This window comes from Ictidomys tridecemlineatus, chromosome 6 (assembly GCF_052094955.1).
Source record: "Ictidomys tridecemlineatus isolate mIctTri1 chromosome 6, mIctTri1.hap1, whole genome shotgun sequence".
NCBI lineage: Eukaryota > Metazoa > Chordata > Mammalia > Rodentia > Sciuridae > Ictidomys > Ictidomys tridecemlineatus.
Genome location: NC_135482.1, coordinates 97,202,732 through 97,228,956, shown reverse-complemented (window position 1 = coordinate 97,228,956; position 26,225 = coordinate 97,202,732). Strand labels below are relative to the sequence as shown.

At 35.3% G+C, this 26,225-nt stretch overlaps 1 pseudogene; it reads left to right on the top strand.

Moving 5' to 3' along the window:
* Positions 1 to 14,712: 14,712 nt before the first annotated feature.
* LOC101955067 (homeobox protein TGIF2 pseudogene) lies at positions 14,713 to 21,431 on the top strand (annotated as a pseudogene).
* The last annotated feature ends 4,794 nt before the right edge of the window (positions 21,432 to 26,225 follow it).

The window sequence follows — 26,225 nt, the reverse complement described above, 5'->3', positions numbered from 1 at the left end:
TCTCAGCCTTATGTCTGATGTCTCTCAGGATCACCAAACCCAGTTCAGCCCTCGCAAACCCAGTCTTTATCCACCAATCTGGGCTTCAAACCTCAGGCTCAGCCACACTGTAGTCCCAAGATCTCAATGCTGCTCCTACTTGTAGAGAGAACACTAGGAATACACTCATGCAAAAGAGCAACCCTGAGATGCAACAGCAAGACAAAGGCCACCAGCACTCTCAGCAGGAATACACCAGGCTCAAGCGTGCATGTCCTGCTGGGGTCCCCAGACAGAGGCTCTTGTGGTGGCAAATCTGCTGGCACCTGGGCCCCAGGCCCTGGCTGGTGTTCCAAAATGGATGCAGTCATATGCAACCAAACCTGGAGCCTCCCCCAAAGCAGTCCTCTAGGCATTGGTAGCAGCGGTAGTCATTGGCAGCAGGCAGCAGGTCATTAGCAGTGGTTGCTGCAGCAGCAGTTGCAACTGCAGCTGTCCCGGCAATGCCACCAGGCCATCTCCAGGGGTCAGCAGCAGTATCGGCTTCGGTTGCATCTGGGTAATCGGTGTCTTCTGTGGCAGCAGCACCCAGAAAGAAGCAGTTGCATCTGGGTAAACGGTGTCTTCTGTGGCAGCAGCACCCAGAAAGAAGACCTCCAGGCAACCTTAGGCTGGCAGCAGAGGAATCAGAGGCAGAGCAATGGTGATATCAGTACAGGCGGCAGTTGATTGACAGGAGACTTCCAGTTCAGCAGCAGTGACCATGGAGGTAGCATGGGAAGTAGTGTTGGAGGTAACCAAGGATATACCCAGAGAAGGGACTGCAGCAGAGGCACCTCAGGGCCTATAATATTTATTTTTAGTTAAGAAGAATGCGTAAATTACCAGTGGTTTTATTGATTTTCTGCTGGTCTATTGGATTGCCAAGACACACTTTTTCAATTTTTATAAATTTTTATATCCTGAATTTTTCATATTTAATATTATATATTAAAATATACTTGTACATTAAATCTATATCCCCCTTATGATTAATAGTGCTTACATGTTTGGGGGCATTTGGGTATGTAAACCTGTTGGATCTTTGGCAATTATTAACTTTTTGAATATGTATGTGTGTGTGTGTGTGTGTGTGTATACACATATTAGAAATAATTGATTAAACAGATTCCAAACATTTTCTCTTATTCAGTAACTTTAGTTTTCAATATCCCTTGTGAACAAAATGTTGTCTTTCTATAAATAGAAAATAATCTTAATAAAAATCTAACTAATCAATCTTTTCATTATTACTGTTTTCTTTCTTCTTTTGGTCTTGATTAGAGTTTTCCTGTCACAAGATAGGCCATTTGGATATTTTATGTTTTCTTTTGGAAGCGATTCTTTACAAGTTAATTTTTGTTTATTTATACTATAAGGAATAAAGATCAAAATCACTTTAGCTCTATCAAGCACTATTTATTGAAAAGTTCTTCATTTTACTCACTGAATTGCAATAATGTCTTTGTCACAAATTTGGCAATATATGGGGCAGTAAAATTCTGGGTTTTTTTAATTATTATCTAGTGGTATATCCTTGCACACCATTATACTTCCTTAAATAGTGTAGAATTAGAGTAAATCATGATACCTTTCTTTATTCTTTTTCTTAATGAAATTGAAAAGAATGCATAAATTATTTTTTAATTGCCTAATTATTTTAGATATTTTAGGCTCATTATGTGTGTGTGTGTGTATTTGTGTATACTGTGACAAAATGATTTCTACACACACATACATCCAGACTATTTTTAATTGAAATTGCATAGAATAAATATGCCCATTAAAAGGGAACTAAAACCATAACAATACTGACTCTTCCAACCCATGAACTTGGAGTATCAGTGCAATTACTTATGTTGTCATTACTTTCTAACAGAAAATCTTTATTTCAGAAGAAATGTCTTGCAAAACTTTTGTTAGATTTTTTTCCCTAGGCATTTGATAGTTTTTGATGTACTTCTTTATATCTTTGATGTACTTCTTTATATCTTCATTTCCTAAATTTTGTCTCTAGAAATTGAAAAGTATTTATTGTTTTCAGCTTGTTGAGGTATAACTGATATACACTGAAGGACAGGTATAGTGGGTGCAATTTGATGTGTTTTGACTATACACGTACCATTAAATTACCTTCAAAATAATGAACACATACTTCCTGCCCCCAAGTTTTCTTGTGTCCTTTGTCTTTTGTGAATGCTGGTTCCATGACAGTTCAGTATTAAAACCTTGCTGGAACTTCTTGGGCTCTGCCTTGCTCATGAGCCAGATAGCTGTTACTGTGAGTACTATAGATCACAATTCAATTCCCTAAGTCTGCTATGCTCTCTTAGCTTAATTTCACTTTTTATGCGGGTCATGAATTAACCAGGAATTATGCCTATTTTACACACAAAATTAAAATATCTTCTTCTACAGTTTTCTCTGTTCTAAGATTTACTCTGTTCTTTATAGCTGTAGGAAGATAGGTTTTGCTTAGAGTTTAGGAGGCCCAATTTCTTTTTATTTTTCATACTTTGAATCCAGTGACACAAATCTTAAGCCAACTGATATTACCCCACAGTTCTCTGAGTCTATTCACTTTTTAAAAATATATTTCTAGGGGCTGGGGCTGTAGCTCACGGGTAGAGCATTTGCCTACCACTTGTGAGTCACGGGGTTCGATCCTCAGCACCACAGAAAAATAAACAAAATAAAGGTATTGTGTCCATCTACAATTAGATTAACTAATCTCTAGATTAGTTAGTTTCTATTGTCCTATCCTCAAGTAACTCACTCGTTTCTCTAATATTTCCATCCTTCTATTGAGATTTGGTGATTTTTCATATATCACTTGTATTTCAGTTATAAAATTTCTAGGCTCCAGAAATAACTATGTGTGTATAAATAAAAACAAAACCCATGAATAATCAAAAGATGGATCTCACAAATGTCAAATAAAATAAACTACAGAGACATTTGATTAAAGAGTAAAAATTTAGTAGCATGGAGTTAAAAATTTATTAAAACAAAAATGTTAGTTCTATTGTAGAAACTGAAAGCCAAAAATATCAAATTCTATACCATGGTGGTAAACTGGCACAGTGGAAAGGTAGTAGGGATTTACTAAAACATGTAGTATCTAGTTTCTCCAAGTAGAAGTAGAAAACCTGAGCATACTAATAATCATTGAGGAAATTAGAAAAAAAATCACAGCTTTAATGAAAAATAATCAATGTGGCTCAGAAAGTTTTCCAGATGGGTTTTATTTAAATCTTAAAGAAAAATTTACTACTGTCTACATGATCTATTATGCAGCCACTAAAAAAGATGTGATGCTTCCAAGTTAGTTTCATCCAATTTACAAGTCTTCACTACCCATACTTGATAATTAGGACACCTCAAATTAATAACTGATTCACTTATGAATAAAGAATCAAACACATAAATATATGCTAATAAATTTCACATATGTCGAAATAATAATTCATCAGAATGAAAAAAAAAGAATTTTATAGAAACTGAATGTTTCCCAGATTAATAATTTTAGAAACCTACTTGACTGAATGACACATCAACAAAGAAACATAGGATCCTATCATTTGTCATTAAAATTATTTGATAAAATTTGGTGAAAATTTTTCATGTGAATTCTAAAGATGAATAGAAAAAATTTTAACAAATTCTTCTTGCAAAAACTAAAATCAAATCTATAGAAGACTAGAGAGAAATTTAAGGGCAGTTTTGTTAAAGATCTTGAAAGTTAAGATGCTTAAATATCACCGATACCACAGAATATAATTTTGGAATTTCTATCTAATCAAGTGAGAACAGAAAATAAGTTATGTCATCTATAATTAGAATAGGACCAATAAAATAAATTCCATGCTAACATATATAATTACAGCTTTAAGAAATCAGGTCTGATAACAAATCTTTAGAATAAACAAGAAAAATTGATGACTCCAATAGAAGAATCTACATGCCACTATGATTTCTGTATTATTATTGTAGTCACTTCTGACAGAATGGTGACAATAGTCACACAATAAGCAACAATGACTTTTAAAAAAAGATATCAAATCTATTAAATGGAAAAAAATCATGAAGACCAAAAACTATACTTAATGACTATAAAAAAAAATTTAAGTGGAAACATGAGTATATTATGATTTAGGGTGAGGAAATACATTATCATTGAAGACACCCCTTCCAAAATTAATTTAAATTGGTTCCCATTTTACAGCTGTTTATTTCTTCCTTAAGAATACACTAGATTATCCAAAGAACAGGTATGAAGACAGGAATTGGTGTGAATATACTATGTATACAACCAGAGATATGAAAAACTGTACTCCATGTGTGTAATAAGAATTGTAATGCATTCCGCTGTCATATATAAATTTTATTTTAAAAAGAATACACTAGAAGCTGAGGCTGTAGCTCAGTGGTAAAGTGCTTGCCTCACATGTATGAGGCACTGGGTTCAATCCTCAGCACCACCTAAAAATAAATAAAGATACAGTATGTTCATCTACAACTAAATAAATTTTTTTAAAAAAGTAGTATATTAGAAAGTTATATAAAAGAACGAGAGTGAAAGGAGAATATTTTACTATATACTAATGCTTTGTATGGAATCAAAGTAAAAAATAAAAAAAAAAACTCACTCTGGAAAGGGCAGTCTATAGATAAACAGATAAGTGTTTAAGCAGAGAACCAAGAAAAGATTAAACATATAGATAAAGAAATAACAAATGGCAAGTGTGATATTTACATTTCATATCAAAAAGATGTTATAATAAAATATAGTGCTAGAATAATTGTTTAACAACTGGAAGAAAATAAAATATCAATAACACAAAATGTAAGTAAAAGAAATTTCATATAATTTAAAATTGAACTATATATCCATAAAACTTTATAAAATAAATTTACAGGGGTATTCTGATAATCTTAAGATGCATTGAAAATAAAGGATCAGAGTATAATTTCTGTGGATTGATACCCAGAATTATACTAGAAGGAGTGATATTAAATTCCATGAAGATATTAAATGACAAAAGATATATATCAAAAGAACTATAATAGCCTGTGATAATATATGCACCTGTATTATATTTACATCTTGTTCTAACAAAACAGTTGGTGAAAAGAAGACAAATCCTTCTAATAGAAAAAAAGGGGGGAGCAATTTGAATAGACACTTTATAGTTTTTATATGATATTTCCTAATTATAATATGGTATTTCCCCATCATCTCTATAAGACTAACTTTGTGTGAAGGAACTTAAATTCTATTAAATATTCTAAAATTTAGGAAAAAAATATCACTTAGTATAAATGATTTTTTTCTCAAAACTTTTCAATTTTTCAAGTGGCCAAAAGGAAAATTATAAAACAATAAATACTAAAGTTGTGAACAATGGGATAAATCCATATAGTGGCAAAAGCTCATAACATACAGGTAACTGTTTCTGAGAAATGTGTATTATATATGAATATGTATTATATATGACTAATGACTTATTTATTGGGTAAATTATCTTTCAGTATCTTCATTTCATGGAAACTTACTTTTGGGAAAGCTTGCATGTTACAAAATAATCATAAAGCTGAGGTAATACTAAGGAAAGCCAGGCATAGTCCCCATGGAGATGAAAAACATTAACTATCCTTGAACTGAAAGAGATAAAAAAGACATCACAAACATTATTTTTAAGATTCTGACTCTTATAACAATAATTGAAAATAGGATGTTATATTTAAAAATATATTGCAGATAACCAAGAAATGGCAGTGGTAGAAGAAAACTACTATCTTAGTGAACAACATCTGTATTTCATTAAGTCTGAAAACCTAAGACTTGAATGAAGCATATTGGTTATTACTGAAGATGCAGTCGGTGTTTCTAAATAAGCAAAGGTCAGACCCTAGAGACATTTTCAGACGTAAGAACTTCCTCTGTGGTTGCATCCAGATAGCTCTCATTCTCACATTCCGAGCTCACCAATTAATATCTAAGATAGGACAGACTGATAAAAACATTATTTTGTGCATGTGTTGCTTTCCCTTTAAAGTTAGCTTTGAACTTTATACCAAGGATCAGGAAGAATTTCTAAATTCACACCTTTGTTCCAACAGGTAGACTCGCCTTCTTTCCTGGAACACACTCTGCAAAGATCCTGGCATCTTCCTCTAAAAATCAGGTATTTATCATTTTTCAGATATAAATCTATTTTATTCAAGGTCTAGAATTTTTTAATTTTTCTGTAAAGTTGGGTTAAAATGAATTGAATCAATTAGACAAAAACATTTATGTATAAGAGTATGGATTTAGGTAAATGAAATATCACCAGAAAGATGATAAACAAGAATAGACTTAATTATCTTGTACTTTCTTATAACAAAAACATTAGGAATAAGGCTATCAGCAAAAAAAAACCCCCAAAAAAATGGAAATAAACACAATACCTATATGGACACATAGTTGAGGAAATTAAACAAACCCTAAAATTCTACTGGGAAACTTCAGAAAACACACTATTAGAAATACTCTTGAATACACCAAGTGACCCTGGACAAGTTTTGTGTTTAAACATTCTTGAAGCTCCTTTAGAAACATCTTTAGATTTCTTTCTGAGGTATATTTAATATCTAAATTATTCAGTTTGGTGTAAAACTCAAGTTTTGGGGATCTAAAAGTGTGTAGGAGAACCTGAGAAGTTATTGTGGCCATAGTAATGTTATTAAGACATGGCTCCTGGACTGAGAGTTTAATAATCGTGAAGAAACAGCAACATCAGCAAAACAGAAGGTGATGAGGACTGGGTGGAAGAAAGTGGAACAAAGCAAGGAGAGGCGATGGGAAAAAAAGATGGCTTCTTACTGAAAAATTTAGCAGCTTAGTTGAGATGCTGTCCCAAAATAAAAACAAAAAGGGGTGGGGATGTAGCTCAGTGTAAAGCACTTCTGGGTTAAATCAACAACAACAACAAAAATAGAGGTATAATTTAAGTCATATCTTAAATAATTATCTGATGATGGAACAACATAGATAACACACACACACACACACACACACACACACACACACAAAATGATCTTTCCTGGATTAAGAGCATTAAGGTCTCTAACAATAGATCATAATGGAAGAGTAATGAAGCACATTTTGTGAAGATAGAACTAGATGCTATGGGACAGAATTTCTGCAAAGAGCTTTCTCATATTAGACATTTTAAAGGAAATTTTTCTTTTATTCACTATGAAGTAACTACTAAATAATTCCATCTGTGTTATCAATTTGTAAGTTTTGAGTTTTAAAAATGTTTAATGTGAATTGCAGTCCCAAAATGATACCCCATTAACAACTCATTTTCTAAATCTTTGTACACTTAAAAGATCATCTGCTCTAAAAGATTTTCTCCAATTTTTTTTTTTGAGGGGGGTGGAGTGGGGGTGATAAGCGGGGATTAAATTCGGGGCACTCAACCACCGAGTCACATCACCAGTCCTATTTTGTATTTTATTTAGAAACAGGGTGTTACTTTTGCTGAGGCTGCCTTTGAACTTGCAATTCTCCTACCTCAGCTTCCCAAGCCGCTGGGATTACAGGCATGCATGCCTGGTGATTTTCTCCAATTTGAAAGAAACTATACACTGTGTCCTTTAGTGACTGACGGTGTTTCTGTGGTCCATGAATTTATAATAAAGATTTTTTTTGTTTCCTTCAATGCATTTTTGTTTTTCAGAGATGAGAGCGGAAAGGGTGATTTACACTGAGTTGCAAATTCAGTCTCCCTCCCAGCTTCAGAGGACACCTGAAATATCTGAAACCCCAGAAAATGCCTGTTGGGAGCATTCAGGTTTATGAATTTCTCATACATTTTAAATTATTTTACTCTGCATTTAAAACAATGTCTGTGATATATCTTTAATCCAGCATTGCAAATAAACAAACTTTTTGCAAGCAAACATAACTATCATCTTTCTAGCCTTAAAATATTCTCTGAATAGGGATTTTGATTTTAAAAAATTATACAATGTCTACTATGACCTTAGCTATAGTTATTGAATAAAGACAGTTTAGGCAAATATATTTTACAAAAAGATTTTAAAAATATTTTATATAACTTTCTTTTCAAGATAATAGTCAAAATAATGAATAATTTAAGAAGTGAAAATTAAATCTCTCATATATCCTGTGAATTCTTGGTAATTTCTTTTAGTTTTGGAATTGTGCCTGCCATTATCAAGTATATAAAGCACATTTTTCACTCAACATTTTGCCATTATTATGTTTCCTTTTACTACTACAGTTTCATCTCTTAATAGTCGCATTTTTTTTTTGCATTTGAAAAATAGCATCATTAGAAGTATTTGCTTTACCAATAAAAATTAAAAGGGAATGTTCGTTTTCATATTTTAACTGACATTAAATAGCACAGGGATAATGTACACTTTGTGCAACTAACTTTTGAATATGTGAATATTAAATTAATTCTTTAGGATAGATTCTCAATAATATCTAAATATGTAAACATGTAAATGTATGAACAATTTTCCTCAAGACAAGGCAACTGAAAACCTCTAAGGGCCTCAATGACTGTGAATGGAAATGAACATTCTGTTGGTATGGATCACACAGTTGGTGTTCCGAGTTCCGAGTTTGATCTACAATAGAGTTAATAGCACAAACCATAGAAAATATGTTTTCAAATGTATTTTCCTTCTGATTATTAAAGTTTGATTGGTGGTTAAATTTTAAAACCTTAGCTTATTTTTTTCTTCTTCTGTTTTGCAACTCTATGTCTGCAAATCAGACTGACAAATAAATTATCTTAAAATAGAGATCAGTAATGCCAGCAGTGTAGGGAGAAAATATGGTGGGGATGAGAAGGGAGGAAATACTCATATTAATAATTGTAGTCTCCAACAAAATTACTTAAATACTTGTATTACTGAATGGGTAGATTAAACCAAGTATAAAGAGTAAAAATACCACCTGGCTATGATTTTCCATTGCTTCCACTCCAAGAATCCAAAAAATAAGGAAGCATAAAAAAAGACCAGATTTCAAAGATCAATGATATCAAGTGCTATTCATAAAATCATCAAGATTGTGATAGATAGATCATTAAGTAATATTCTTAGTGACATGCTGGAGAGCAGTTCTCATAGTGGAAGGAATAGAATCCAAAGATGGAGATGATGAAGGAACAAAGGGATGGAGAAATAGGAGACAGTGATTTAAAACTATTATTTCAACAATTTCTAAAGACAGGTATTTGGGAGAGAGTCTGATAGAGAGAGAATATAGGGGAAAAGGGAAGTTGGTTGCTTATTTTATTGTTTTAATTTGAACAATTTTTAAGTCATGAGAAGAAATTATCTTTAATGGGAGGACTAGCCAATGTCCTGGTAAATGGAAAGAGATTTTCAGAATATAGCAAAGTATTCTATTATGTAATAGAAAATACTGGTATATTTGAATGTATCAAAGTTTATGTAACAAAATTTAAAAAAAACAAGCAGAAGGAAAAAATATATAAGTAGATCTTTCAAGGGACAGATACATTGAATACTTTAAAGTCTCACCAAAATAACAAATATTTATAACATAAAAAGCCCCAATGTGGAAAGTATGCCAGCAGATAATTTATAGAAAAAAAGAAATACACAGTCACTAAGAAAAGGGATCAAATTTAATTGCTGAAGAAAAGGTAAACTAAAACTGTAAATACAATAACTTCCAACTTGATTGTAACATCATAGGAAAAAAAAAAGTTATCTGAATATTCAAAAAGAGAATTGTCAAATAAATTGTTGTATATTATGAGTAATTAATATTAGGTAATCAACTTACAAATCCTTTTTCAAAATTTAATAATTTTTGAAAACATTGAAATATGTTTCAAATATATAAAACAGACATAGCAAAGGTAATAAAATAAAATGCTAGTGGCATGGTTTCTAAGTTGGATTCATTAGTAACTGGATTTATTTGTTTTTCATCATGTCTCAAATTTTCAAATGTCAAAAATTATTCCACATACCTTTACAGTATTTTATTTTAAAAGAAAAATCTTTTCATTTTTGTATCTGATATTAAAAATAATATTAAAATGAGGAAGCCCAGAACAGTTTCACATAATAAATTCACAGATGTGAAAATCATGCTATCACAAAAGACTTGGAATTTGACTATGAAACGGTAAAAAACTGACTAAACATATAGAAGCTAGTATTGAGCAACTTCCTCATCTCTCTCTAATAGGTTTTTCTTCCCTGTTGTCTTCATGGAAATTAATTGTAGTGGTTCCATGGTTCATCTCCTTGGGCCTCCTTGCATCTGTTGGAATCTTAGCCACAAAGTGTAAGTCTGCATAATAGGGAAAATACTGGCTTGCCCACTCTATCCATGGAAGGAGTCTCTTTAAAATAATCTATTTGTATTTTGATTTTATTTCCTGAGCACTAATTGTGTTCCAGCTATGTTTTCTGTATTATAGATTATTTTAAGAGCCATATCCAATTATTACCATGCCCTTATCTTGAACCATGCCTTTATCCTTAGATTCATTCATACTATCTCATCTATCTGGATTATAGTTTCTTTTTTTCCCCAGCTGTTACTCTTTGTCTTACATTTAACCGCACACCAGTATTACTTCTGAGAAATCTTGTTGAGAGTTTTCTTAACCAGAATCAGTTCTTTAGCACTGGGTATGTAGTTCTGCAGTATATTGCTTTCCCATCATGCATGAGGTCCTTGATTGGATCCTCGGCAGCATACCCACAAGCAAAAACAATTTTTCAATAATCCTTTCTCCCTGGGCATGGTGGTGCAAGCCTGAAATTCCAGCTACGTGGGAGAATTGGGGAGAAGGATCATAAATTTGTGACTAATCTAGGCATTTTAACAAGACTGTCTCAAAATAAAAGTTAAAAAGGGCTGGGGTGTAGCTCAGTGGTAGAGCACTTACTTAGCATGCATGAGGCTCTGAATTCAATGACCAGTACTGTCAAAACACATGCACGCATGCACACGCGAGCACACACACACACACACTTATGAAATTTGTACTATTTTTAAATTTGTGTATGCCTCTCCAATTTTAGTGTGTCATTAAATGGTCATCAAAAATGTATTAATATTAGTATTCCCATAACAAATGAAATGTTTTGTGCAAGAGCAAATTTATTTTAATTTAAAGGAGAGAAACCAAATTGATACTTAAATTTGTTCTTCAGTAGCAGAGAGATATTCAGGAAATCTCACCTCCAGCCAAGAAACAGAAACAGATCCGAAGGGGTTGATTTCAGGAAATCTGTGGAGTAAACAGTCATCAACAAATGCTCAAGGTAATTTAGCAATAAAATCATGAGTTTTCCAAGAATTAAAAAATAAGTCAGTGTGTATACATGTTTGCATGTAAAATAATTAATGCATATGCAAATGAATGAATGAATATACACATATGGCATGGTGTTAGACATTTGGGAACATGTCCACTAATAATCTACTTACTTATAAAAGTTACTGAAAATGCTGACATAGTAACAACTGTGCTATCAGGATTGTAGTGTCATAATCTATACCTTGACATTATTGAAATTAGGAAGAGAGCAATTTAAATTGAGTGAATATATTTTTCCACCTAATTTATATATTACTTATTTTATTCCATGTTAAGGCTCCTTTTTAAAGTTACAAGTGCATTGATGGAACACATTTAGACAATCTAATTTTTTTTTTCTTTAGTTTGGAAATGTCACCCTTGTGATGACAACTGGTACCAGCATGGGAACAGCTGCTATTCTTTTTCTAAAAATTTGATTCCTTGGAGAGGTTGTCAATTTCACTGTTCAACTTCACTTTCAAGTTTTCTTAAAGTAAATGCCGATGAAGAAATGGTAAAGACAATTATGCTTTTTAAATTTTAAATTCATCCCGAGAAACTTCTTAGTGTATAAACTCTCTCCTGAAATAACGGCATATGCGTGGGAACGGTAATGCCTACATCAGGTTTCACTATTTCTTAAATCTTTCCTCAAATCCTAGTATAAAGTCACTAGTCCAAAGCATTTGCACAGTCTTTATTCATGGTTGTCTGTCTCTCCTGCCTCCCAGGTTACCACTTACTTAGCTTCCAGCACTCCTACTTCCTCACTCACTTCTTCCATGTTTCCCAATAAATTCCTTAAAGTAAAATTCAGTGTGCTCCAAATAGTTTTGCTCTTCTCTGCTTAACCCTGCATAACATTCTCTAATAAATGCCTGTTTATTTTTCTAGTTTACTATAGAATCACTGTGCCTTGAAAATCTTTTTTGTTTCTCTTAATCCTATAGCAGTTCTCAATAGCACTGCCATTTTATTCTGTATTGGTAGCAATTACTTACTGAATTAATTTTCTCTTTTATAAAGCTTTGGTAACAAGTTTATTTACTAATTTATCATGCCAAATACTCAGCACAGTGCCAGATTATTAAAATGTCTCCATAATGGTTGTCTGATTAATAAATAAAGGGGGTTACTTGTTATCAGCAGGTAAACAAAAGTCCCAAATATATTACTATTTATTATAGTAATATAATTTCAGATAAAATGAAATGCTTAGTAATATAAAAAAATAAATTAATCTCCATACATGTAGCCAACCAAATTATCATACTTAATTTTTTTTTTTTTTTTTTTTTTTTGCTTTCATTCTATCCAGGATTTTGTTAAAAAATTGTCAAAGATGCAATGTTACATGCACCAACAAAAGTTCTGGATCAGTTTACACTATAATAGCAGCCAATTGAAATGGACTTGGCTGGATGGCTCAGCTTTTACCTTGAACCAGTGAGTATCTTCATGCATTAGTTGCAAAGGAACAATATTAATTAATCCCTAGGGTGCATATGATAAGATTAAATTCCATTGATCATGATTCCATAATTAACAAAAAGAAAAAAAGAGAGGCTATTGTAGAAACATAGGAACTTAAAATTAGCAGTGTGCTTAAGAAGTTTGTTCAAATAACCTCACTTGGTCTTATGGTTTTCATATTTTATATAAATAAAATACTGATTAGGTTGTTTAACTTGTACAGGATTATAAAACTAATATGTATCAGAGATAAATAAAACAGAGGTAGATCTAATATCAATAGTTTAGAAAATCAACAAAGTTATAAAGATCCTTATAAATTAAAAGACTATATCTAATGAGATCTAAAGCTCTAAAAAAAGAGAATTTTCAGATCTTTATGCCATATCTATCTTAAACTTTTAACTGAGTGATAATTTTCTTTTACCAGCAGCATTTATAGTTAAGAAACACTCTAGCACTTAGTTCAGTTTCTAATATTTGTTTCCGAAATCCCGTCTATCATTATCAACTTCAACTTTTATATGGACAGGGGATAGGTGTAAAAATATTGAACCAGCTACTTATCTATACATAATAAAAATCATATTCTTTTCAGGAAATTCTGCTTAATGTACCTTGATTTTTAAGTAATTCTTTCCACTTTGTATGAAACCTTATTCTGATTCTTTCAACTTACACAAAGCCAAATTTGACTACACAAATGAATACCAATAGTGTTTAATGTATAGGCCAATGAGGACTGATATCCTCGTGTAAACCAGTTGATTTTCCAAGTATAAATAGTTCTTATAATGATTATATGTGTACTAAGGCACTTTGGGGAGGACTCTGAGGCCAAAACAATTTCATCATACTATTGAAACATCACTTTTCAAATTCATTCTTTCATGAGAACAAGTTGGAATACTCCTGAAGCTCATGATATATTAAGTCACAGCAAACTAAATGCTGAAACACATTTAAGAAGAATTCAGTTGGTTCTTATGATTCTAGACAAAAGATTTGCAGACATATAATGTCAGTGTTCTCACTATTTTTTGTTTTAGAAGATAAAATTATTCTTATAGTAACACAAAATATACACAAAATAAATGTAATTATTATTTTTATATATAAATAAGTGAATCTCTTAAAATTTGTCAGTTTTAATTTTTGATATTGCAAAAATGTATATATTATATTAAATAAACTTTTGAAAGTGTCACTCAATAATTTCAAGAATTTAAAGGAGTCCTGAGAACAATGTTTTGGGAACTTTTCTTATAATAGATATATTATTGATTTTCCTATCAAAACACTAACAGAATACTAATACTAACAGAATGTACTCAATTTGTTGTATATAAATTAATATAAACATTAATATAAATGTTTCACATTTTGTCTAAGCACACATAGAGGATAATCAGAACTAAAAACATTTTTTATCAGCCCATTTCCATTAATTTGAAAGAAACAACTGTTCTCTAACCAAAATGTGGCAGCCTTTTTTTTCTCTCCAAGTTGTTGTACAATTTTTATTAGACCCTAGAATTTTAAAAATGGAAACTGAAACTTTTTGATAGCTTTATCATTGCCTAAATAAGACAACAGCATTTTAGAATTCCCTGCTTTGCACCTCCTTCTTTAACTTCTGAATAGAATTAACATTCTTTGTAATCTATGTATTAATAAATATAACAAAGAAATTTGTTTCTATACAAATACATTTCTTTACTTTTATTTAATAGAATTGATATTTGAAGTAAATTTTAATTTAGAATTGAAATTTCTTTTTCTTACAGGTTTCAGTTAAAGAGACCTGACAATGTTTACAATCAATGCAAATATATAAAAGATGGCCAGTTACTTGATGGAGATTGCCAAGAACGTGGTTATTGTATATGTAAGAAGATAGCACATGGAGATTAAGTTTTTAAAATTATAAGGAAAAAAAAAGACAAAAACTTTTCCAAGATGATTTTCATTTCATTTAAGAAAAATCTTTAATTTCCTGAAAATAAGCATCTTTAAGATACTGAACACCTTTCAATATAATTTGAAATAAATATAATACCAATTAAGTTGTTAACTAAAAGGACTCAAATACCTTAGTAGTGAAGAATATGAAGTCAAAAAGAGTAAGGATGAAATAAAGAAACTTTTAAAGTGCAGAAAAAAAAAATAGGCCTCACAGAGCTCTGATGATTGAAGTTTTAAGTTTTTCAAATTTTCAAAAACTGTTCAAAATAAAAGTTAAGCCACTTTACATATCTTCATCATCTTTCCTCTGTTTCATCATAATGACCTACAACAAATTGGGGGATGAGAATAGATGTGACCTTCAAAGAGTGAGTTTTTCCACCAATATAAAAAGTAAATGATTGGAAATGTTTGTAAAGAACCAAGAAATTTTAAAACTTTTCTTGGTTCAAAAATAGGCATGGAAAGTGAAAACAAACAACCTTTAAGAAAATATCCTAAGGTATATTTTGATTTTTGAAATTATATTTGCATTTTGTAATCTTAAGAATGAAGTACTCTAATAAATAACCAATAAACAATACATAACCAATAAACAATAAATATCCAACAAAAATACCAAATTTTAAAATAACCTGAAACAAATGAATTTGACTATATGTTGAATCGGTGATACTATTTCACAGAGAAAAGAACTGACTTATGTAATTCTTCTAGGGATAGGAGAATTAACTACAACATGAAAAGCATTCTAACTCACCAAAGATGTAGCATTCACCATAAACATACAACTTATAAATAGCTTCAAAATATATAAACAAAAAAATTTGAGAGAAGTACTAGGATAAATAGAAAAAATCAATTTAATAAAAAATTTTAAAATATCTCTTTAAACTATTAAGAAAGAGGAAAAAAGTTCAAGAAATAAGATTTGAATGAGAAAATTAGCAATCTTTTCTATTAACATTCAAAGAACAAATATTAAGTAATTAAAGAATACTATTTTTTTACAATCTGTAACATTTTTATTTATATATGATAGTGAAATGCATTAAAATTCTTATTACACATATAATAGAGCACATTTTTTTCATATCTCTGGTTGTATACACAGTATATTTACACCAATTCGTGTCTTCATACATGTATGTTGGATAATAATGTCCAACACATTCCACCATTATTTATAACCCCCTGCTCCCTCCTTCCTCCTCCAACCCCTCTGCCTTATTTAGAGTTTATCTATTTCTCCCATGCTCCCTTTCCCTATCCCACTATGAATCAGCCTCCTTATATTAAAAAAAACATTTGGCATTTGGTTATTTGGAATTGGCTAACTTCATTTAGCATTATCTTCTCTAACTCCTTTTACCTGCAAATGCCATGATTTTATTCTCTTTTATTGCTGAATAATATTCCATTGTGTATATATGCCACATTTTTTTAATCCGTTCATCTATTGAAGGACATTGAGGTTAGTTCCACAGTTTAGCTATTGTGAATTGTGCTGCTATAAATATGGATGTGGCTGTGTTCCTGTAATATGCTATTTTTAAGTCCTTTGGGTATAAACCCAGGAAAAGGATAGCTGGGTCAAATGGTGGTTCCATTCTCAATTTTCCAAGAAATCTCCATACTGTTTTCCATAGGAGAGAACTCCAAATTTATTTTATGCCAGTGGGCCCAGAGGAAATCAGATTCCAAATTCTGAGCACCCATCACCAGTTTTTCACAACATTTATAGGCTGTCCAGTGTCATAAATTTTCTGGTCTAAACCAGTTGTGCAGGAGGTTTCAAGTGGGAAGCATAGAAAGTGTTGGTGGGGAAGGGGCTGGCTCTTTTTACAAGGCCTTAGATAAATCTCTAGCCTTGGGTCCCAAGGCTCCAGAGGGACCTTGCACTTCAAAGGAAAATCTCAGAGGAAGTCATTTACAATCCTAAAGGTAGGAGTGGAGGGTGCTAATCAAATTCCCAGAAGATAAACTGCCTAGAAACAGGAGGGGAACACTTCCTTTCCAGGCATTAATTCTCAGGACCCTGTCCTGAGTTTGTTTTGTATCCAGGCTTGGGTTAGTTACCCATTACATTATTAAAACCTACAGATGGCAAAATGCAAATGCAAGGATGAATAAATTTAAAAACAGCCAGATGTGTTGCTCAGGAAAATGAGGCAAGAGGATCAAAAGTTTGAGAGCAGCCTCCTGGGCAACTTAATGAGATCTTTCATCAAAATAAAAAAGGCAGAGAAGGTGAGGGGAAGTAGTTTAATAGTTGAGCACTTGCCTAACATGTGTGAGGCCCTGATTTTAATTCCCAGTACTGCAACAACAAAAATACCGATGAAGAAAAAAATGATGATGATGATAATTAAAATATAAGGAACAAAATCTTACAACCAAAATGTTCAGCTAGTTCAGGATAAAGTGATCTCTCTCTCTCTCTCTCTCTCTCTCTCTCACACACACACACACACACACACACACACACACACACACACATAACACACTACTAAATTAATCAAAGAAAAATGTAAATAAAAAGTGAAAACAAAAAATTTAAAAGCTGCCAGGGAGTAATATATTCCATGTTAGGGAAAAAAAAAATTATTGTGGTTGACTTCAGAAACAAAGGAACAACAAATTTAACTTGATGAAAGAGACAAAACCAAACCAAAATAATTCTACCAATTTATAATTTTATATCAAGTATGTCATTTTAATATATAGTTAAAAATTAAGTGAGGTTTTCTGGTTCCATCAAGTAGCATTACTCCAAAAAGTTTCTCTGCAACTAAAAGGTAGGCACACACCTTGAGCAAGCATAGGAAGACCCCCCACCAAGAGTGAAAAGAACAAAGCAGACTTCGCAGGGGTTTCTGGATTTAATAAATAACACAGTGGTGTGTTCTCTAGGTACCCTTATTACTTCCCATATGGCTCAGACTTCTGAAATGCTCAGAAGTCTCCAACATAGAAGGGTCAAAAAAGAAAAAAACAAACAAAAATCTCCAAAGAAGCTGGGCATGGTGGGGTTAAGGTGCTGAGACAAGAGGATCACAAGTTCAAAGTCTCCCTAGCAACCTACTGTTAAAGACCCCCGTCCAATGAAAGACCCCCGTATCCCTGTCCAAGGAGAATCACACGAAACACTGGCTGCAAAAGCAAGAGGTTTAGGTTTATTGGGACACAGGCGCCTGCGGGTGCCCAACAGAACCTCAGCTGGAGCTTTGGTGAACTGGCACACCGGGCTTGGGGATACAGAGATTTTTATAGGGTTTAGGACAGGTTTCGCGCACGCGGGAAGCAACAGGTTTCTTATTGGTTTGTTTAAATCTAGCATATAGGCCACCTAGGGGGTACAGGTCTGCATTCCAAAAACCACAGGTCTGCATTCTATTCTTTCTGTTCCTGCTTATCTGTTCCTGTTTATTCATTCATGCCCCAGGATGTGGGTGCTCTGTTCTTCAACCGGTTGTCTGGAAAGCATGCCTGGCGCCTGAACCTGTTATCTTGGTTTCATATCTTGGCCTTAGGTAACTGGGCTAACTGGGCTAGGGTCTTTCACTACCAAGGCCCTAAGCAACTTAGACAGACTCCTGTCTCAAAATAAGAAATAAAAAGGGCTGGGGATGTTGCTCAGTGATAAATAACCCCTGGTTCAATTCCTGGTATGAAAAAAAAAGTTATCCAAAATACAGTATTGGCAACAGATCAAACTACAGAAATCTTTAGTGATTTCTGCCCTACTTTAGATAGATATTATCAGTGTTTTCACTGATGAGTCCTGCCTACTCACATGATGAAGTTTGAACATTAGAGAAGCATGTCAAGGCAAGTATATAAAGTAGGGTTTATTTTAAAAAGGGTAATATAGACTTCTTCCGGGAGGGAGAAGGGGACCATAGCTGGTATCCTGGTATCCCCAGAACCAAGGTGTTCTGAACTTTTTATATGTCCTACTCTTCCTTTGTTCTCCTGCCCTCTTCCCCTTATCTTTTTCCTTCTTGCATACTTGAACAGGCCCAGGAATGCTCAGTGGGAGGACCAAAAGGTGGGAAACAGGAGGGCTGAAGGGGGAAGAGCAGGGTGGTGCATCCCAGGACACATTAATTAACAACCTTATGGATCCCTGAAGGGAGGGGCAATTCCTGTAACTCTGTCAACTGGCAAGTTCTTGATAAGGGTGGAGGAAGGGCTCTTAATAATTAGCATTTCAATTCTTCAGGGGGCAGGCTCCAACTTCCCTTCATTCAAAGTTTGCTTTACTTGATCTGACCTGACTCAATTTACCTATCTATACTGACTTCCTGTCTAATTCTGGCTTCATCAGGACAAATATCACCTTCCAACACCCTCTACCCCCATGCCACCATTTCTGCAAAACTGAATGCAGAATTGTTTTTCATCTCCACCTCAGCCCTCTTTGCTCACCAGCAATTGGAGCTCTAATTCCCCTGCATAGTAGTGTTAATGAGGTTTCTTGGGAAGCTGATCCTGAGCCACAGTCATATTCAGAAAGGAGAAGGCAACACAACACTGAGATGTAAACTTGCAACTCCCCAGAGAGTAATGAGCATCATGAGTCAGTGCCCTATTTTTATTAGTATTGTGTCAAGGGGACGGGGAGAAGCTGATTTCACACTCCAATTCTGAAGCAACCAAATGGTGAGGTCTGTGTCCCACTTCCACAGGAGAAGTAAGACAATATCAGAATAGCCAACAGGAGAAAAAGACTTCTACCCCACCATCCATCTGCAGTGAGATTCTATAAGTCAATGCCCTGATTTTCTGAAGATGCTGTCAGAGGGACACTGTGGGAAGGGGCAGCCAAGACTCCTGTCTCTCTGCTACAACATAGCAGGAAGACCGCATTAGGGGAAAAGGGGTTAGTTCACAGAGTCTTACAATTAAATATCCAAAATGTCTACAAAGCAATAGAAAATCACTCATTATGACAGCAACCTGGAAACCACAACATGAATGAAAAGACACCAATGTTGAGATAATTACACGTGAGAATTTTTATCTGACAAAGATTTTATACAACATTATTTAAAAATACTTCTGTGAGTTAAAATTTGTTTTGAATTTGTAAACATCACAAAAGAAGTATAAAAAAGAATTAATAAGTGTTTCCAGTCTCCTTAATTTCTACTTACCAGGCACTTTTCCTGAGTTAATATTCTCATTAGGTATGTTACATATTTCCAGTATTTTTAACCTTACATTCAGAAAGCATATCTGTCTCTTTTGCTACAGTTTTTTTTCCAAATCTTTCAAAGCTATTTTCTTTAATTAAAAAAAAATAGTTGTCAATGCATATTTATTTATTTGTTTATATACAGTGCTGAGAATCGAACCCAGCAACTCATGTATGCTAGGCAAGTGCTCTACCACTGAGCCACTACTGCAGCCCCTATTTTCTTTAATTTATAAGCAAAAATCATTTTCTATTAATGTGCAGCTCCAAAGGTAATTTTTTAAAACTGTGGAACTTTTAAAAGTTTTCAATTTATTTGAAAATATTATCCCTCACAGAAAAATTGCATAAAATGCATTCTGAGATGCATTCAGTTTTAGCCTGATATATATTTTTCTTTGATATTATAATGTTCATAACATAGAACAATATTAATAGACATTATAAATTTATATGAAAAGGAACTAAATGTGGAAATTATTAAAATAAATACAGTTACAACAATAAAACTCATTGGTTGGACTCAATAGTATAAGAAAGATAACATAGGAAGTAATCAGAGGATATACAAACAAAAATAATTTCAAGTCACATAGGAAAAGAGGATCAGGCCCCCAAGTGGGCTGAGGGAGCTGAAGCCCCCCCCCCCATCCCTCCTGAGATGTGGCATATCTGAGGCTTATCCAAGGTCCAACCTAGCTCCTAGGCACTGGGAGTGATCTGGTTGAGGACAAAGGCCTCCTCTAGCTGGCAGGCCAGAGGAGATACAGATGAAACTCTCTGTAGATCCTCCAGAATTGTCTGTACTTGCACCCCTGCAAGGCCTGTCCCTCAGCGCATAAGCTGAGCCTTTCTGGGCAGACCATCCTCTTGGTGCTGCAGATATGCAACTAGTTCATCTAGGTCCCGTGGCAGCTTCTTCCAGATGTGCTTTGGAAGGACTGTAAAGATCCTAATCGGTTCATCATTGTCTGCCTTAGTGGTAAGGCCTCAGAAGTGGCCCTGTCTGGTGAAAACAGCCCCTTGGTATTGGCCATATATGTACTCCAACCAAAGTGCTCTCTTTGTGTGTTTCATGACATTCCACATAGGCTAGGGTGAAAAGCCAGCATCCCCTTCCCACAGGGGGAACTGAGGTCCCCCAAGTCCCTAGTGATCCCTGCTAGTACCCTTGCCCTGCTGACCAGGACAGAGGCTGGGAGTTCTGCAGGTGGATTCATCAACACACTACCGCCCACACTCCCAGAGCAGGACAAGAAGGACTTCAGCAGTTCCCAGCTGTTGGAAGAGGTGGCCATGCAGAGAGGTGCTGAGATGGAGCTTCAGAAGCAGCAGGACCTAGCACCAAGATCCTGCACATTCCTATGTCTTTAGTTTCTGAGAACCCCAAGTAGGCCCAACAGGGGTGCTCAAGGAGAATCAAGCCATCTGTTCTGGGTTCAGAGTTCACTTCCCTTCTAGAGAGTTTTCTATGGATCACTGCCGAGCACGGGAATAATCTCTTCTGTCCAAAGATCTTCAGCAGGAAAATGCAAGCTGGCATCACTGCATTGTGACAGGGATCTCTCTGCTTACTCTGTCTCCAGGCCACCTGAGTGATGAGACTAAGAGACCAAAGATAGGCATAATGCTGCTGTTGCTTCTCCAGAGAATCCCTGGGATCTGTTGTTCCAGGCTGCTTTCCTAGGCTGGGCCCAGGAAACTTGCTAACTTCAGACCTATGTGGACCTGTGCTGGGTCCACAGTTCTCCTGAGTTGCGCCTCTTTCTGTCAAGCCAGAAGTGGACATTCCAAGTTCATAAGTGTGGGCAAAAGAGGGGCCTGGGACATGTAATAGCACCCACTCCAGTTTAGATTTTTTCTAAACTGTTTTTTTCCTGTTTTGCTGTGGTTTACATTAATGGTGGTAGTTAGCCTTGGTGTGGGGAATGAGAGTACATTGCATGATGGTGGAGAATGTCTAATCTTCTGCTGGGAATGATCCACCTCTGCAATTGCAGATTGTTGTACAAGGGCAGAGTATTTTATTTGGAAACTAGCTAAATCTTTGCATAGTGAGAAATTCCAAAAGGCTGTTTTGTTGTTTCTTTGATTTACCAAAAAGCAGCTTGGCACAGAAAAATGAACTTGGCATTGGCTCTGTTGCATCAAGCAAATAAGGGTATAGCCACAGCCAAGGGAGGGACCAACAGAACTTCACTAAACCTAGACATAGAGCAGAGAGAGATAATAAAACCAGAGAGATTTTTGTTTTTACTGTGTTGGGGTGGGGAGATGGTAAGCTACACTGAAATAATGGTCTTTTTTGTTATTGCTGATGATGTTATTTTACCCCTCTCCCCCATTTTTTCTGAAGGCTTTGCCCTGCAACCTGAGTTCTAAAATTCTTTAGGAACTTAGGGCTGGAATATTAGAAACTTTTAGCATTTCCATGTGAAGAGCAATGAGCTATCTGGTGGTTAGGAAGCCCTTCCAGCTGCTAGAAGGAGCAGCTTTTCCCACAAAGATGGTAGGAATCTGTCTCTGGAGGAAGCAGGGAATGGCGCCTGCAGTGGGGCTGGAAATGAGCTAAAAGCTCCTGCCTGAGTTTCCCAGAGTTTCACATTTGGTCTTCATCTGCTTCCCTCTCCCTACTTTGTATTTTGCCATTTCATTGCTGATAGTTTTTAATGACAGTATACTCCATTTTTATATATCTTAAGAAACACTAGGGAGGGGAGGGGATGGGGGGATAGGAAGGATAGTAAGAAAAATGAGAAATTATATCCCATCTGATTCAAATGTATAATATGTCAAGGTCATTGTACTGTCATGTGTAACTAATTAAAACAAATAAAAAAATAATAATAAAAAGAAACACTAATTCCAGATTTTTATTAGCCAAAATATTTTTGTTTTAAATAATAATGTTATTGGGCCAAATGATAGGCCAGGAGCTCTGGCCTATAGTTTCCTGAAATTGCCAGGTTGGGCATGAGGGGAAGGGGTTCCTGGGTGTTGACTAACTTGGGCATGACAAGGGCACATGCTTAGTGTTTTCTAGGAGGATCCCTGACACCCTCAAGGAGGCTCCCCTACCTCTTCTGAGTGACTTGGTTCATCCCTTGAATGCAGAAATAGGTTACTTACAGAGAGGGAGTTTTTCCTTCTGTGGATGAGCAGGTTTCCTAGGCGCTCCGTTCTGCCACCCTCTGGCCTCCTATGCTACAGGCAATTGGGTGTCACACCCTTATCAGGCCCAGGTGGGGAAGGTTCAATATGGCAATTTCAAGGTTAATTGAAGCTGCTGTGCTTCCCCCTCTTCCAACCCAGCAGTGTCTGTGAGTCCAGGTCTGACGTAACTGTTGGAGGATGTGGAGGATGCCTGCAATAGGTGAGTCAGAGCATATTGGGCTGGAGTGGGATTTTCCCTTCCTACAGTGCACTGAACTGGGAATGAGCGAGGAAAGAGGAAGTCCTGGTGCTGAATTCTGTCTGCCATTCCCTGCTGTATAAAATGGGGCCTCTGAGGGTAGGGCAGCCTCTGCTTTGGTTTGGTTGTGAGATAAACCTGGAGGAGAAAGCACAAATTGTCCCCTGGAATTATTTGAGCAAAAACCTACTGTAAATAACTTTGTTTTTGTCTTTTGTAAAATAAAGTTGTTTTGTTTTTTGTTTATTTTCAAAACAAACAAAAAGAAATCTATACACAACTATCAGGATAGCTAATATAAAAATTAGTGATAATCAAAATTAATTAAAAACTACAGTATGAATATCCTATAATAAATTTCATTTATATGTTGATGTAGGTATGTAATTATATTGCACTAATTAAAATAATTGTAATAATAATAAATAATAATAAGAGGGAAATCAGTAGGAAGGTAGAACAAGGGAATGGGGCAGCGGGGGTGGTAGAAGAGTACAGACAAAGGGAAAGTCTTAGGGAATGAGTTTGGTCAAATTATGGTCTGTGTATGTGCAAATATGGCATAATGAATCCCACTAATAGGTATAATTATACTGCACCAATAAAAACATTTAAAACACTACATTGCAGGCAAGGATATAAAATAGTACAGCCACTTGGGAAAACCCTGTTTTCTTAAAAACCAAGTCCACATGATTTAACAATTGCACTATTTGGCATCTCAGAGAAATGGAAACTTATGTTTACATAAAATGTGAACACAAATTTTCATAGGAAACTGGATAAAGGGAAAGTGAAACCTCTCTGTATTATTCCTTACAATTACATGTTAATCTATTTGGGGAGGATGGTTTCATGTGTGATGTCTTGGGTTCAGTCCTTAGAACCAAAAAGGAAAAGAAAGTTTTAAAAACAAGAATCATATTGAAGCCAGATTTAAAGATAGGTAGTCAGTGTAGTGAAGTAAATTGGGTCTAATATCGAGTAAAATCCAAAATGAAGGCCATGTTGAGAAGAAGTCTGGGAAAAGCAGAACAACTCTTGGAATGTTAATGTCCCCAAGGCCCAGAGCCCATCCCAAAGAAGTGTTAATGAAACAGCTCCCCGCAAACTTGAAGATGCTGACCCAAAAGTCCTTCCTGCCCAGATTACTCCTTTGGCCCATCTGTGCCCCACCCTTGACAGAACAAAGGACAGGAATGTGACAGGAAGGTGGGAAAGCTAAAAGAAGACCTTAGCTATAAAAAGAGGAGACAACCACTCTTCCATGGATTCCACCTCTTGGGTCCCCATTTCTTGGGTCCCCTTCTTCCTCCAGGAGAAGTCTTTTCTGCTGTCCTTTAATAAAGCCTCTACTTTCCACTCTAACCTTGCCTCGGCGTGCTTCTCTGGTGTTATACTTCAGCATTGGGGAAGCAAGGACTCATCACCGGTGAACAACGGTAACAATATTAGTTGCTAAGAGCCATAGCCAAGTAGTAATGATGCATGGCATTTTGGGTTGAAAGGTGACGCCAACAAGCCATTGAGATAATATGATTATGTAAAGATCTGCATTCAAATGGATATTAGACCCCTGCTGTCCACCTCGGCCTGCTAGGGACTCCTGAAGAGTTCCCATTGGTTGGGGGAGTGCGGTAGGAGGGAATTCCGGAGAAGGGATTTCCCGTTGGTGTGTGTGTCCTGGAGAACACCGCGCTCATGTGTGGGTCGGCATATTTCCCGGGAGCATATAGGGCATTGGCGGGAGTTTCAAAAATAAAGTTTGTTCCTGTTTGAGTGGCTCCTGATTTTGTGCCCAGCCAGACTGCGGCAATTAGTAAAATCCAAATTGATTTATTTCCAGCAGTTGCACATTGTAAGAAGTGTTCAAGGTTGTACTTACTAGAGGATAAAATACCAGATGAGAGTGTGGATCTGTTATGCTCAAGTTTGGGACCCCCAAAAGACCACCAGAGACCAAGATTGATGTAAGCAGCAAAGAGGTGTTTACTGTGAGCTAGCTCAGTCCTCAGTGCGCACACAGCAACTGGGGACGCTGAGAGGCCCCGAGCCCAGGGTTTGCAGCAATTTTATACATTCTTTGGGGAAGGCAGGGACCCCCACATACATCATAGCATCTCTTAGCAAATCATCACACACCGAGGGAAAATCAAATAACAACTTTAAAACATGATTAGCACATTCACTGGCAGGAACAAGTTGTGTAGGGGTGATTGGTTAGTACAGGAGGGGGATTCGTTTGAACTGATTGGTTTAAGCCACGAGGGGAGTACATGCTGAACTACATGGTTTCCCAACATGTTATCAACCATCATAAACTGCTGCGGGATCATCTGGCATCCCAGGTATTTCCCTGTCTCATGCTGATTGGTGGTTGCTAGGGCGTTGCTATGGGTTCTCACCTAGCTTAACTGAGTCAGGGACACCTGACCTGCAGATCTCTCCTGTTATTTGTAGATAAACAACTCAGCAGGGTGGTTATGTGCCTAGGAGCGCTAGGTTTTTCCAAGGACAAGGTGTTAGACCAGGACGCAAGAAAAAACCACTGACTCCAATTAAAATCAAATTAAAGCAAGCTTATTATTTCGACCGGCCGGGCTGCCTTTCCCTCCCAAAATGGCAGGAACAAGACAGCAGCCCCAGCTTTCCTACAGCCCAGCTTTATAGCCCAGAAAGTTACACAAAAGGGGGGTTACAGATAACAGAACTCTGACAAGCATCACACTAATGGTAGTTTACAATTTTTGCTGGCTCCAACATCAGAATTTATGAA